The following is a 16,777-nucleotide window of genomic DNA, read 5'->3' as shown; positions in this document are numbered from 1 at the left end:
AAAAAAAAAAAAAAAGAGGAGGAAGAGGGAGGAGAGGATGATGAAAAATAAAGCAAATGCCTGCGTGGCTGCCACCGGCCAGAGAAGTATCTCTCCTTCACCTCCAAGGCTCGGTGGATGGAGGCAAAGACAAAGGGTGAGCTAAAGAGATGCTTTGCCTCTCATTACACTGACTCCTAATCTACCTCTGCCCTATCCTGGACAATCCCTGCTGCAGGCGTTTGGAGGCTAAAGCTTCAAACTAGGTAGTTTGTCCAAAGCGGATTCATTACCTTAGATAGGACTACCAATGAGCCTTTGCTAAAATGTCACATTTTAAGGGAACAGCATCCAGGAAGCTGGGCCAAACTGACACTAGAGGTCAGTGTTGTCCCAGAGTTCACGCGGCGCACTTTGACAAGCAAACAACAGCGAGCTCAAGGCAGACGTTACAAAAGATAGGGGAGACTGGAAAAATAATTCAGGTAATGGAAATGAATTGAAATGAAATGATTAAGTTCAGTTAATTACTCGGTAGCTTAGGCAAATCAGCTTAACTTATATCAAAATCATTATTTCAGCCAGAACGGCAGATTCGCAGAGAAGATATTTAGCCAACATGCACTTAAACCAGTCTATGTAAAGCAGGATCAGGCTAATGGATTAGATCTAATACATGTGGCACCCGGTATGGTAACAAAAATAAATGTGCTATTAGAAATTCTCGTGCTGCGGCGAAACATACCGGATCAATTTAAAGCCACAGATGGTTCAGAGGTGAGGAGGGGTAGTAGTGGTGGTGCTGATATGTTTCTTTGTCACTGTTGGGAGTATTTATATCACCTCGCTGTCACTTTGTGAACGACAGTCCTGTTAAATAGAAACTTCCTGCTCGGGAAGAAAAAAAAAAAAACAGACAAAACAGTTTTTTTCTCATCCTGTGAAATAAGTCAAAATACTTACTGAGATGTCTGTAGAACACAACAGTGAGGAGGAAGGAGGGGGGAGAAGTATCGCCTTGGCTTGGGTGTGCTGCTGTGCTGTGTTACGATGAAGTGATCTGCATGATGGCATGTCACTGGTTATTGGCTGGGTTGAGAGTGATTAACATGGGGTGTTAATTAGTGGGTCGTCAGGAGTGGGTGTGTGTGTGTGGCTAACAACATGGCTCCGAAACAGCTCGGTCACACATAAACACACAGCGTAGCTCAGGCCTTCGTCTACGGTTGGGATGGATTTGACAATTAGTGCGGAGAAAATGAAGAAAAAAAAGATCTGGATATGTAAAGGCAAACACAAAAACACATAATCAGAGGATAGGTACAAGAGAATCCCAGGAATAATGTCTAAGTTGTGACTTCTTAAAGAAATATATAAGAGATCTGCAGTTTAAAAACAGTTGGGAATTGGTCAAATTATGTCATTTCTGCAGCCAACACAAAAAGCTACGCAGAAGAATGCACATTTTTTCAGTCTTCATGACGCGCAAAGCTGCTAATTCAAGTCATTTGAAGTTGGAAACATGAGCATCATTTGTTTATTGAGTGAACCACCAAAAGCTAATATTAACACCGAGGCTCTGAATAAAATGCAAATCACTAACACATTATTTGCAACCCTTTTTCTAATTTAACAAACAGAGGCGACCAGCAGGAATTCCAGCTGCAGATGTGCCGTAACGCTGCTGAGTTGATCAGAAGAGTGAGAGCGGAGTGACGGAGTAAGAAGAGAGGAGGGAGCGAGTGACTCGAACCGCCCCTCTTTCCCAAAGATTTATTTATTCCTTCGGCGTCCAGCCCACTGATTAAGCAGCTACAGACCCTTTTTTTTTTTCTCCCCGCCACAATGAGACAAGCTGCAGCAAATTTCCAATGGGCTTATCTGTTGTTCGGTAAATAACGCCGCAGCTTGTCGGCAGGCCCTCAAACGCATCGCCATCCACGTTGCTAATGCTACGTTGGGATTAGCTGTGTTGAATGAAGCCTTGTCACCGAGCAAAAAAAAGGGGGGAAGCCGTGCCAAGCAGCCAAACAGTTTACAGGACCCTCCGCCCCAAGTGGAACAAATAGAATGTAATTAAGGAGAGCTGAGAGCATGGAGGAGGCGTAGTTAGACATGGATGCACACACACTAACATTCGCAAACACGTTCGCTCCTGCCAATGCAAATGCTTCTTTGTTAGTTGCCTTTTAATACCCAGAGAGAGCAAAATACCTTTTTTTTTTTTTTTTTTTTTGCATATTACGGAATTTGTCATGTTCAGTTGGAGCTGTCATAGCTAGAACAGTGTGCGCTAATGTGTGTAATCTGCTTTGCAACACATCAATTATGATGGATATTGCTCCACCGCCATGCTTCCAGGGTTTTTATACAAGCCTGCAGGGGAATCCGTCTTTTCTTGTTAGGCAACCTGTTTAGTAAATAATGATCCACTTTGAGCCCGGCTGATGTCGTATAATGTGATGTGCGCGCTTGTGTGTACAGCGTAAAGTATAGCGTGTGTGTGTGTGTGTTGGCGGCGGTGCTTTGGTGCACAAGGATCAAGCCGACTAGATCAAAAAACACTTACGCGCAGGTTGGAATTCAATCATTCCACGTGTCGTGTGAAACCCCACGTCACGGGGAAAAACCGCTTCTGTTAGGAGCCCATATGCAAAAAACTATAAATATTATCAGTGACTGGTAGGAGCATTTCCAGAACTGTCTGAGCTAAAAGGAGACAGAAAGATAAACATTTAGATCTAACGAAATCCTAATTTTTTCCAAGTCAGATCTGTTTTTTCTCTAATTGTACCTGTATTTCCACTCTTTCTCATACCCTGTTTTGCACTTTCTCTTCTTGAGCAACACCGGTTCATGAACTCCCATCGCCTGCCTTATAAATTATGTTCCGCACACTCTCTCTCCAGCATGCTGTCTCCAGGACAGGGCAGCAGAGAACATGGAGAGAGTGGCACAGATTTAATCTTACTTGCTCTGGAAACCACTGAGAAGCCCTATTTTTATGTGCGTAAGTGTGTGCAGACCGCAGACTTGAAGAAGGCCCGTCCACTTCAAACAATTCCTAACTTTTCCTTGGCTTTGAATCGTTCACCTCCCGGTTTGCTCTCCATCGCAGGACACAGAAGAAAAGGGCAGCAGCATTTAGTTACCTTATCCAAAGAAACCTCCCATGACCCAAACTGTAGGGATAATGGTGTTTCTTTTTGCTGAAGTACATTTTGACAAAACACGCGAGTACTTTTGGACTTTTCAAAGTGAAGGGACGGGGCTGTCTAAACGCTGGGCCACCCTGCGAGCTGGCTCCGCTCAGCGGGAGCGCTGTTTTGCCAATATGCTCAGGAAAAGGCTTTAGCTGCGGGTCCTTTGGGAGCTCCAGCGGATCACGTTGAGATCCCTGTCAGATCCCCCACTACACTACACTTCATTCAGTCAGTCAGTCAGTCAGTCTGTCGGCAAAGCAGGGAGGCAGGTAACAGACAGGGAGAGAGAGAGGCCCTTCACTCCTAGATGAACACATTCTTCAGTGTCAGCATAAAACCCCCCCGAGCTGCGCTGGGACCTGCTCACAAACACTGCTGTCTCTATGGTCTTTTTGTTGATGTTTTTTTGCATGTTGAAAGTGTGAAAAATGTGGGAAAAAATTTTGGCGGCTTAACCTGAGATCGGGGGCTGGATATTCTATTTACTCGGCGCAAGTCGCTCCCCGACGTCCCATAAAGCCCCCCTCGACTCTGAACTAAGCCGGTCGGGGTTTCAGGGTTAAAGCTCCCCAGCGACGACAGACCGAGTACCTGCCCGGAGTGTGCTGTCAGCTTGTTTATGTGCGTCTGTCTGCGTGAACACACACAAGTCCTGTCCCCCCCCCCCCGCCTGCCTCTCTCCGGTGTAATGGCTTTATTTATGAAGTGGCACCAGCAGTAACAGGCAGGTGATAAAGGAGGAGGTGAAGTGAAGCCGCATGCCATGTCGTGGTCTGCAGCCCTGCTATCTTTTATGGCTTTTCAAAAAACGTGATACTATTTGATGTTGTGTGGTCATCATGAGGAGCGACGTGCAGGAGGAATGATGTAAATACTGCTTCTGGAAGAGGCAGGAGAAGGTAAAGGAGGTGATAATTCTCTCTCTGGAGGCGTCAGTTTAACGCAACTACTGACAGTTGAGGGATTTTTCAGCAGAAATGAGGCTGATATAAATATATCGCTACATGATGCTCGCTGATAGTCGCTCTCTTCAACGCATGAACCTTTGTACGGAGGTTAAAATAGCTGAAAACCTCAATTCTGCTCATATCCAGGCTTTTCTTATTCATTCCAAACAATACAATCAGGCTTGTGTGAGAAAAAAAGCCACAAATTGTTCTTGTGAATGGAAGATTTACTGATATTTTTCAATGCATGAACCGATGTAAAGAGGATAAAATAGCTGAACTGACATGCTGTACTCATTTTTCAGACTTTTTTCTACCTATTACATGATGAATTCTGTAAAAAAACATCTTGCCAGTTTCTCTGTAAATATCCTCCATGCATACAGAGCAAATCTGCTGCAGATTTCCTCACATTTAGCCAGAGAGGCTGTGTGGGATTTAAACTAATCTGCCACAAAAAAGGCTTTATCCACCAACATATGGCAAGTAACATAAGCACACTTTACCGCAGCGTTCATAAAAGCTTCACTTCGGTGTATAAGAACTCATATAAATGCTACTTTTATATGATTATGTTTACCAGACTACATAAAAGAAACGCCTAATGCCGCCACACTAATCACTTCAAACCTACTAAATAATAAGGCACTATTTATTCCAAACAACACGATCAGGCTTGTGTGAGAAAAAAAGAAAAAAAAAAGCCACAAATTGTCCAAGATTTTCTTAAAAAACCCCACCTGCACCTGGGGTACTTTGCAAACACATGCAAACGCACTGAGGTGTGCCTCCAAAAACAGAAAATGAGGACATTTCCTCAGTATTCCCCGAGGCGGCGGCCCCGCTGGCCAACGAGACCAGCAGGTTTCCTCGAGATGCAGAAACCTGTTGGAACACACAGAGCTCGTTTCAAACTCTTCTGCCTGTCCTGCTTCCTCTTCCCTTTTCTTCTCTTTCCAAAACGCTCTCTCTCCCCTCCCGCCCGCCGCACTTAAAGTCGGCGCGGGTGACTGAGAACGCTGAACTCTTTACCGCGACCTCTGCTTCGGCGCACCTGTGCGGCGGGTAAACCCGTCATTAAAATTTACTTGACTTGCCATTAAACGAGCACATTCGCTGTGTTTTTCTTTCTCGTCGTGCCATTGCGAGGGAAACTGCTGCGAGAGCTCAACGGTTCTCTGGGGTACCATTCCTGAGTTGTTTACCTGAATAACTAATGTGATTTACTATTTCTTTCAGGCCCAAAGACACTGAATTGATGGCGTCTGACTGCGGCCAACAGTGCATGACAGCAGGAACAGCAACGCATTCACGAGCACAATGAAAGCCTTGGTTTAATGTAAACCAAATGCCCTGCAACGAGCCGCCGTTTCTGAGCAAAATACCTCCTTGAAAAAAGTGGATTTTGCGAGGCCAGGCTGCTGTCATCACAATCACCTGGTGTGTGTATCAGAGGAGACAGATGGAGTAAAGAGAAGAAGAGGTGAAGACACTTTCTCTCTGCTCATGACTCCTCAAAGGCTAAATATAGCATCTGGCTTTTGTAGCCACTGTTAGATCCCATATTTCAGTCTGACCCCAATCGGAAGACAAAGCAGGAGCTCACTGTTTCTCCTCCTGTCTCATTTTGTTAAATGAACTGAATTGGTGCTTGAATTTACAGTCGAGCCTTTTCAGATGTGCCATCTCGGTAAACAGCTCGTTTGTTAGCGGACACGTTAAACCCGCTGTCACGTCGAGGTCCCATCTTGTTTTGCCAGGTGGACCGAGGCCGCCCCGGTCCGACTGTTTTGATCCGAAGCAGCTGGTAGGACGCGATACCCCGTTTAGTCTGAGAAATCAGCTTGTGCAAACAAACACCTCGCTCGCTCTGCAGGCCGGTGCATCTGCCAGCCATTATAACCTCATATCTGCCTCGTATCAGCCTCCTTCTGCAAAATAAGCCAGATCCTGTTTCCAGCCCGACAAATAAACACCAAGAGACCACAGGCATCATTATTCATTATTAAAGATGATACGGTTGAGGCAGGGGCAGTTTACATAGTACACCTGCAACACCCACAGAATTCCAGAGTGACCCAGTCTGCATAAACTAACTCCCACGGGGAGATGCCAAGTGTTGCTCACAGGTGTCGGGGTTGTGCAACGCCGCGGCTAACAAGGAGGTTAGAAGGCCCGTCTTTAAGATTATGCTATTACCTCATATGGAATTCATTCATTTTTTATTCATTTATTCATCAAAAACAAAACCGAAAGTTAGCGTAAGGGGAGCGTAACCTGCGAAAGCGCAAACTTATGGGGAACTCTTGTAGTTTTTCTGACACATACGAGGTACAAACATGCGGCTGATGGGCTGTATGTTGTCAGTCATCCCAATGCAAAACTGCCAGGCTGATGAAAAAAAAGTGCTGCGTTAAGCAAGTCTGGAGTGTCACAGCGGTTGAAGTTAACTTGTAGGCCTACTGAGCACTTCTCCCCGGAGTACAAAATTGTTACAAAGCAAAGGAAGCGCTTTCGTGTTGATGGAGTGAAACCGAAAGCCACCGCGGTTGGTTACAAGAAACTCGGAGCTTGAAGAGACCTTCGCTGCACCGCCGGGAAGAAAAAAAAAAAAAGGAAGGGAGCAAGAAAGCAAGAACGAGGGCAGATTGGAAGGTAAAGAACGAGGAGAAAGAAGGGGAAAGAAGGCATAGCGTTAGACACGGAACGGGGGAGAAGAAGTGTGCAAATTAATGTGGATGTGTTTGAAAGGGTGAAGGGGAGGGAGGGTAATTTTGGCATGTTTTCCTTGGCACACCTGCCCGGAGAAGCAGCCACGAACAGGAAGGTCTAAAAGTTAATTACATCAGTTGTCCGAGCCAAAATAAATGTCAGGCCCTGATGGACGCTGCAACACCTTCTCCACTCTTGTTTGCTTCTCGGCAGGAACTCCACCTGCTTCGAGTTAAAACATGCGAGCGCTAAAGACCTCGAAAGTAATCTGGGCAAAACACGCTATCTCTGAGAGTCACTGACATATAAGTCACATGTGCTAAAAAACTGCAAGTTCTTGATGTAGAATGCACTTTTAAAACTCTATATGTTTAGTCCATTTGCCTGCATCTGTTCCTCCGAGTGCCCTTTCGCATGCATGTGAATCTTCTACCGAGCGTCTGCAGCGCTCTCACACCTCCCCCCTAGCCATGTTCATTAAGTAAGCCTTGCTCCAAAGCACTGCTCCTGGTCCTTCTTGCTTCATAATCATTCTTAATTTCACATAGCACCTAAGGGTTCTCCCTTCCTTTCCCACTTGCTTTCACCGTTTCAGCCCCTCTGGCCTCCCCTCCTCCTGGTCATCAAGTCCCAGCTCCTCGAAAGGCCGCCAGTGCCAATCCAACCCCAGAGCCCTCCACACCATTCAACCCCTCGCAGCGATGTGGACTTTTTAAAAACGCCTTATCTCCCAGTACACTCTGATGATCCCTGTAACATTAACATAACTTAACCCGGCACCTCTGGTCAGCCTTTATAAGTCAGTACACAGAGAGAGAATGCTTTGACACTTGCTTGAATATAATGTACCCAACTGAGGGATGATAATGTCGAGAAATATTGGAATTTGATGTGTGAGTGCGCTGAATGCATTCCAAAACACATTTCCCACACACTATTAGTAATCAACTACTGATTTTGACAGTTGCACAAAGTACTTTTTATTCAGATTTCATCATACTTCCACATGCAAGAAGCTCAGACTAAAAGACTCACATGTACACGGTCCTGTTAGTTTACTTAGTTTGCACTTAAAATGTCACAATGTCAAGCTTCAAAGTTGTAAAAAAAAAAAGTGTCTCATAAACTACCTGTTTGGGCCTCTGGCAGCTTTCAAGCTCGTAAATGTATCACTCAAAGACTTATTTCAGCTTCCTACCCATGCGTGTAGCAACACGGATGTGCCATTTGATCCCTTTGCACCTACATTTAGCTCATTTAGACATTTTAGCCAACAACAATGCAAAACTCGAGCCGAGCCACCTAAAAGTTCTGCAACGAAGGGGAGGTGAAAAACTGTTCTGCATCTTTGCTTTGTGGCACGCTGAAGGAAGAGTGGGTGGGCAGACGGTGGAAGGCGGCGGCACGTCTTCCTCGTGCTGCTGTCACTTCTAGCGTCTTCCTTCCTTCACCCGTCTTCTCTCCTCTTTCCACTCTTGGCGGGAGCGGTGCGTGGGAGTTGCTCAGGAGACATCATCATGAGCCACTTCACTCGAGTGCTGCCTTCAATCAGCCCTTGAATTAATATTAATCATTTCTCCATCCTCCTCCCCCCCCCACCACACACACACAACAAGCCCCTTCGTCTTCGCCGGCTGCTGATAAATACCGATGTTAAAAGAAAGCAGCAAATAAAGCGTTTACGGATGTATGCCGACGATCGTGTCTTGGCAACAGGCGAAAACCATTCGTCTCTCGCTCCCTGTGCGTTTCTGTACCAGTGGCTTTATGGTTCAAACTGCTGTTCAAGACTTAATTGTCCCTAATCACTGCTGAAGGTCACGGCTACTCAGCAATACATCTCCCTGCCCTATTTTCTCTCACCAGCCCCCTTCCTATACTCCTGCACTTCTCTGTTTTCCTTCAGAGAAGACGACACTGGAACCAACTGTCTATTAAAAGAAATGGAACGAAGGGGTAAAAATGTGATTACAACCTTTTTTTTTTAAACTCTACCCCCTCCTCTAGTAACAGAGGATGAGTTATCAGCTTGGAAACATCTACAGCTTTGCTATTACCAAGGGGGGAAAAAAAACAGAGAAAGAATGAGAGATAGGAGGAAAATATGAGGCCTAAAATCAGAAGTGATCATCCGGAGGAATGTTTGTGTGAGAGGGAGCGAGAGCGCTGAAGATGGCTGAAGGTCAGGGAGACATTGAGGCAATCACGCTAATGAAAACAAACGAGGGATGGAGTTAGAGAAGGAAAGAGAGGAAGGGATGTGGGGAGAGATAGTCAAAAAAAAAAAAAGAGAGAAAGTGCAGAGTGTGTGTGTGAGGAGAGATAGCCTGCATTGCCTCAGCCTAATCAAACACAACACGGCGCTATAAAAGGCTGGTGAGAATGTACAGATACATAAGCAAACTCCGAGAGCACTGCCATGTACTGTTCTTTTATTTACATGCCCTCCTAACCTTTAGTGAGGCTCGACGACTCGCGCACATACTGTACGTACGCGCACACACAAACACATGGCAGTGGCAATATGTGAAGGTTATTCCTGCAGAGGGATGACAGTGTTTATTCAGGGCTAGCAGGCAGACTCTGTGACATTCAGCTCGGAGAAAATGATTAATGCGACAATATACATAGGCACGAGGAAAAAGAAGAAACAAAAGAAGAGGAAAAAAAAAAAAAAACGAGTGTTGCACTGTTCCTACACAGAGAGCAGAGGCCTCCGTCGCCTCACGTGCATCCAGTCGTCTTTTCTCAGCTCGCTTGTGCTACATTCCTGCGACGACGGGGTGAAATTATAGTGATTATGAATCCGATATCTGATGCTTTGTCAGTTTTCGTATCAAAAAAACCCCATAATTCGGTCGAACATGTTTAAATATAAAGAGACAAGAGGAGAGACGGAAATGAGAAAGGAAACAAAAGTTTGACTGTGAAGAAGAGACGTACATGACATGAATAAAACCTCCATTACCAGACTGAATGTAAAGGAAGTGGGCTTTTAATTAACATCACTGCTAATTAACGAGTGGTTATAGATCAAAGCGAGGGAGATACAACGGAGCAGTGCGAAGACGCTCGCTCGCATCCACGCAAATTGCTTCAAATGTGTGATCGAGTTGTAACGGCTCACCGAATCACACCGATCAGTAAGCATGTGGACTTGGCGGCTTCCCACCAGTAAGGCGAGGTTGAGATCATTGAGACATTAGGGGGGATCGATAAGTAGAGGGCCTCCCACAACCTGTAAACTACCCAAGAGGAGGGTCACTGCCTGGGGCAAGGAGGCAAAACACACCAAAAAGTGGGAAACAAACCAGTGTGTGAACTTGATTCCAAAGTTGCTTTTAGGATTTTATTGAATCCTGATGCAACCTAAGTGATCTTATTATGAGAGCATCTTTTATGGCTAATGCTTAGATTGTCTGATTAAGTTGCATGAATATTCAAACCACTCTTGTTTACAGACGCGCTGTGGTCTTTGTCGAGAAAAGAATCCAGGTACAGCCTGTACAGCGGCGTGCAACTGAAACCTTAAAATTATGGCGTCTCCAGAGAGCGAGAGCAAGAGGGGAGTGATTTTAGCAGTGAAACATAGTGGTGGTTTATTATAAATGGCGTTGAAAGGGTGAAAAGGACAGAGAGGAATTAGCGGAGCCGTTACTTACATTCCACTCCGTGCAGTTAAGATGTTATTATTTTGGTACCTGGAACAATTCGGCGCATTACAAAACTGTAACCGAAGTCAACTGTAAAAAAGCTTGATTCTATTAGCGTGCAAATTCATTAGATTTTGGGAAAACAGTGCAGAAAACATGACAAACTAGGAACATCACTCCACCACCAATAAACAGAGAGTCATTTGAAATATCCCGAAAAGTTCAGAAACAGGTTACTTTTAATTAGAACCAGCAGATAGTTTTTTCGCTCGATCCAAGAAAACTGAAAATTTAAGGCTCTAAATTAATCATTTAGGATGATAAACGCGGGACTTATTTGGCTGATTGGCCCAGTCAAACAAACCAAGCGGTCCCAGTCGGTTACTCAGTCAATCCAGCAGTCAACAAACCATTCATCCTCGCGAGCAAGTCGCCCGGGCGGCCAAACGCGCTGACTCAGCAGCTCTCAGACAGCGTCCTGGCTTAGCTGCGCTGCTCTGCTCTGGCCTATTCCACTTCAGAGGAAGCCCTCTGGTTTATTTTTTTCGCTGAAAGGGGATTTGGCTGCTATCAAGTGGTAGCAGCCCAGTATCAAACGCACGTCTGGCTTGTAAACAGGCAGCTGGCAGCGCTCCAAGCTCCCCACAGCGTGCAGCAGGGCCGAGCCGAGCGGAGTGGAGTTGTGACACTGATCCCACCCCTATCACTCCCCGCCAGCCTGCACTAATAGACCCTTCAAACACTCTTACCTCTATCTATATTTTATTTGAGACGCGCCAAGTCTGTTGTGTGTTTGTGTGTGTGTCTGCGTGCCGTGACTCTGGACGTGCATCGTGTTGTGTATGTGCAAGTCTCCTGCGTATCTCGCTGGATGAGGCATCTTTTTTATTGCTTGTTGTTGACACGGATCCCTTTAGCCCTTAACAGGAGTCAGCGGGAGGGTTAAGCTGCTAACCACCCACTCTGAGGCACACAAACACACACACACACACACACACGTGCAGACACTCACACATTGCACTGCTCCACCAGTCTAAAAGCATTATTCAGCAGGTCAACAGCCACTCTCACTGCTAGGGAGTGTTAGTGTGTGTGTGTGTGTGTCTGTGTGTACAGTATGTGCGTGTCTGCTGTGTGTGTGTGTGTGTCTTCAGCGCTTCAGGCTAAGGCACTCAGAGTGAAATTATGTTCTCAGACTGGCTCCGTGTTGCCCTCTTTATCCTGACAGGCGAGGAAACAGCCACAAATAAATAAGCGGAGAGCTCTCTCTCCCCAGACGTGACCGCCATGGCATACTAGCACTCCAGAAGACGGCGTGAAGAAAACAGAATTGTATTTTATTGTCGGGGTGGCAGGGGACTGTGACTTGATAAGCACGGTGTATTTGTTGTATTTGTGCCACTTAAACGAAAGCCGCTTCTGTGGGAGGGAAAAAAAAAAAAAAGAAGATGTTAAGGGGGTGTGTGAGGACACAACAAGCGTGGAGGAATTTGTTCCTCCAGCTGGCAACGGCCATTTGTAGTTCCAGGCAGTTATTTTTTAATGCAATAAAATGACAATAACAGTATCGCATATTATAAAAGTGGGATTTATAATTGATTTAATGCATTGAAAGTGGAGTTTAAATCATTTTATTTTACAGTGTTTAACTCATTTCAAAGCTGAAATCTTTGAAACCTTTAGTATATGGTGGCTAAATGTGAGCTAATTGCTAAATATTAAGGGCCGTGCAAAACCACAAAGGTGTTTTCTGGCTATTTTGGCTGAAGTTGGGTGAAGTTACATGAGGTCACCAAACTCCTTGAACCAATAAGTACAATAAAAGTGAGACTTACGAACAATATTTCACTAATTTCAAAGCTGAAATCTGCAATAAATTTGAAGCCTTTTAGTAAATGGTGGCTAAATGCGAGCTAATTGCTAAATATTAAGGGGCGTGCATAACCAAAAAGGTGTTTTCACTCATGCTGACTACTCTGGTTGAAGCTGGGTACAATATTTACCTCATTTCAAAGCTGAAATCTGCAATATTTTCAAAGCCTTTTTGTACCCAACCTGTATATGGTGGCTAAATGCAAGCTAATTGCTAAACTTAAGGGGCCGTGCAAAACCACAAAGGTGTTTCTACTTATTCTGGCTTTTCTGGTTGAAGATAGGTGGAGTTATATGAGGTCACCAAACTCCATGAACCATAAGACCAATAAAAATGAGACTTTACATACAATATTAAACTAATTTCAAAGCCAAAATCTGCAAAACTTTCGAAGCCTTTTAGTATACGGTGGCTAAATCCGATCTAATTGCAAAACATTAAGGGCCGTGCACAAGCAAAAAGGTGTTTCCACTTATTCTGACTGCTCTGGTTGAAGTTGGGTGGAGTTACATGAGGTCACCAAACTCCCTGAACCAATAAGTACAATAAAAGTGTAACTATTAGGCGCAGCAAACAAAAAAAAAAAGCACCTTTGAGCTGTCGATCAAGCACATAGAGGCCTAATAATTAGCGGTAAGTAAAAACATTTGTGTGGCTACGGCGGTTGTAAAGCCTGATCGTTTATTTGGTTAAAGCTAAACCTGCGCGGTTCTCTAAAAAGGTCAGGTCAAATCCTGAAAGCCTGTCGGACACAAACTTTTCACCCACAAATAATTCAATATCGTAAGATTTCTATCCAAGTACAGTAAATCCCGACCCAGAGTTGCTATCAATACTGTATTAAAGTCAAACCTTCATCTTTACCCAAAGGGGGTTTCAAACTCATCATCGCTCTAAACAGCAATAAGCTAATGTGATGGCAGACCTTAGTGGTTATTCAGTTCACACAAACAAGGTCTTGCCGGAGACTTATTGAGCACACAAAGGCAAAAGGCCACGTTGTGCAGTTTCATAATGAGCAGCCATTTTGTTTTTTTGCTTTTTCTAGCCAGAGGGAATCTAATCGATTTTTTTCGTGTTGACAGCGGTTTTATTTAAATGTCCACAGCCACGGACAAAAAAAAGAAAAAAAAAAAGAAAAAGAAAAAGTGAGTGTTCAAATGGTGGTTGATGATAATGAAAAGAAAACCCCTCCCCAGCTGGCCTATAAAAGACTTGCAGAGAGACATCTTTGAAGGTTCTCCTTCAAAGCCCCGGCTTGCCTCCACGGCCGCATCAGGGGATTTCTGTTATTAATTGAAGTTAATTTTCTGGGATATCAGTTTGCTGGGCACGTGGGAAAGATTGATAGCCCCCACGCGTCTCCCGAGTGTTGGGATGTGGAGGGGGACGGGCGAGAGGACAGAGAAATGACACTGTTCCCTCACCATCCCAGAACCAGGCTTTCACTTTTATCATCCCCAAATCAAATTACAAACATCGGAGGCCAACCTTGGCTGGAGGAGATTTCCATAAGATTAATTAGGCCGGCTAGCCAAAGACAGAGTGGGCAGGGGAAAATATAAAATAATAAATATAGGAAGGGGTGGGGGGTTAGTGGATGTGGATGGGGGGTTGGGAGAGGGGATGAAATGTGTGTTGAACGTGTGCGAGAATGGGCAAGTCAATTGGACAATGGGTAATTAGTGCAAGCAGCAGAATCTCAAAGGCACGAGGAGGACAGCCGAGCGGGGGCTCTCCGTTGGCCCCCGTGATGTGGAGGGCCGTGCAGCGGGGCCCACATTTAATTAGCGCCACTTTGATACCCACAGGAGTGCCAGGGGCCCCGGGGCAACCTAAACAGTGACTGACAACCCCACACCTCCGGACGCTCCCTGCTCTCCAATTATGGATGCACCAAGCTGAGAGGGCCCGGTGTAAACCCTCATACAGAGGGAACTCACGTGTGCACGCGTGCACACATGCAGATAATTACACACCTTTGTACTGTATGTGCACAAAAATGCCCAAACAAGCGAGCCAACCCGGTGCAGCCGGCTCCAGCCTCGTCCTATTTGTGTGCTACAAATTGGCATTTGGATTAAATGGAGCTTGAGATGCCCCGAAGGCGGGAAGAGAAGACAATCTCTCACCTGGCCTGATCTGCTACCAGAGCAGACGTTTAAAATGAGGATTAATTTTCGGAGGGGGGGTTGGAGGAAGAAGAAGAAACGGAAAAATCTGTCTGTTTTCTAAGACAAGGCGCATTAGAGTGAACTGGGCTAAAAAACAGACACGCGCACGCACAAACACACACAAAGCTTTGTCGTGCCAGTGTACAATCTGCAATATTAATGTGTGGAAGCGAGTCGGAATAAGTGACTGGAATGCCGGAGCTTTTTCTGTGTTGTCTATTTTTAATGTGCAGGGATGTGCCCGACACCACAACATTTTGCAACGCTCGGGTTACATGAACAAACAACTCCTGGCTGCATGAATTATGCAACCGCAGTGTTTTCCCCACCAAGCCCAAAACACATATTTAGTAAACAAACGGCTTACTCTTTAGCTAACAAGATGTTTGTGTAAATAATAGATATTCAAATCTGTTCTCCCGACACAGAGGAAGGAAAAAAGTTGAAGCGTAATTTGTTGTATTATTTAGCACGTTCGCGTTTCATCTCGCTCTCCGACTCCCTCGTCGGCAATTTCGCTGCACCTCGTTGACAAATACATAAATGAAAACATCAACAGAGCAACACGGTTTGTTGTTCTTTCACAATATGGCTCGCGAAAACATTTCCTTCTTCCCCCGGTAACAAGCCCTGCCTGTCATAAATGAATTACCACACTTTGAAATATTAATCCACATGACACACATCCCTCACAAAGGAGGGAAACATGAAGATTTTCGCAGTGACAAGCCAACGCTGACTGCTTAGATTTTTAATCAAAAGAAATCAATAGGATAAATATTGTATGTAAAAGATGGCAACACTGGCAATATGGCTTCTAATCACATGTCTTTGCTTGTGCTGTCACACATAATTCCTCTGCAAGTCTCTTATGGGAAACCACAGCTGCGCTTTCAGTCGTGATGAAATGCTGAGACCTTTTTTTTTTTTTCCTTTCCAGAACAGATTGGTGTTGCAGCGACGATCCGCGTTGTGTTTATCCAGAGACCCGGAGGTTGTGTTGTTTCATCAATAAAGCTTGTTTGATTGGGGATAGGCTTTTAATCGATAGAGGAAATCAAACAAACAGAGAGTGCTAATGGCTGGATAATCAGTGACAGAGATCAGAAATCCGTTAAAAGCTCAGGGGTTTGATCCGCCGCACACCTCGGGGCACGGGGAGGAGCTCGGAGACGACGAGCGTTACTCGGTGTAACCGTCTACCTGCTGTAAGACGCGCAGGTGCTGGTCACACAAAAACAACAACAACAAAAACCTCTTTAACCTGAATATTATGTCACATAAGGGAGCGTTTGTAACAGTGTTGACAAATGAACCTAACTTACTGCTTAGTTAAACTTAACTTCAAGCTAAGCCTGACTCAAGCTAGGATTAATCCTCTAAACCCAGTCAGGTTAAAAGGTATGCTTTCTTTCAAAACAATCGCCAAAATGACACCATTTAACAAAGCTAGGAAAATCAGATTTTCAGCTTTATGACAATTCTTGAACTAATTATATGGGATGTGCAGTTACACCAGAAGGTTCACCCAAATACAAGCTTAAAATTGTGATGTATCATCCAAATCACTTTATTCTACATGTCTGATGTAAAAATTTGTGACTCAGCTGTGAACAATACTTTTTTATTTTTCAGCTGAACTGCAGCTAAGAAGCAAGTATGGCAACAAATAAAAAATGTAATTAGTAAAATATCTATAGTATGTCAAGTCTAATTTTTTTCCAGTATTAACACCCATGGGCACCTGGAAAAATGTTGTAAGTATTGATTCCAGTGTTTTGTTTTGTTTTGTTTTGTTTTGCTTTTAGAGAAATTCAGCTTTTTCTTGTTAATGATTTATGTCATTATAACTGTGTTGTGCTGCACAAAAGACATTTCTGAGTTCTTTCTGCTCCCAGCCATGTTTGTTTCCAGAGATGCAGGATTTTATATTGCAGAGCCCACAGTGTGTAAAACACTGACTTCTTGGGTTTCAAAGGGTTAACGTTGCAATTTGTAGTTACAGACGAGTCCGTGAATTGTCCTGGTTTTTCCGAAACTCTTTGTGTCTCATTACAAACAGGATGAATGCACAAGCTATTGCAGTAATAATACAGCAGCGCTTGGAGTACAATGTACATACTAATAACACATCTATTCTGTGATCACAGGCTTCAGCTGTAGCAGACACTTTTGACCTGATGTGTTTAATAAAACCAATAATAGCTGCTTTCCATTCAGGTCAGCCAGGTGAAGA

This window comes from Stegastes partitus, unplaced genomic scaffold (assembly GCF_000690725.1).
Source record: "Stegastes partitus isolate 25-593 unplaced genomic scaffold, Stegastes_partitus-1.0.2 Scaffold1276, whole genome shotgun sequence".
NCBI lineage: Eukaryota > Metazoa > Chordata > Actinopteri > Pomacentridae > Stegastes > Stegastes partitus.
The sequence above is the reverse complement of the archived record's forward strand: the minus strand, read 5'-3'. Positions refer to the sequence as shown.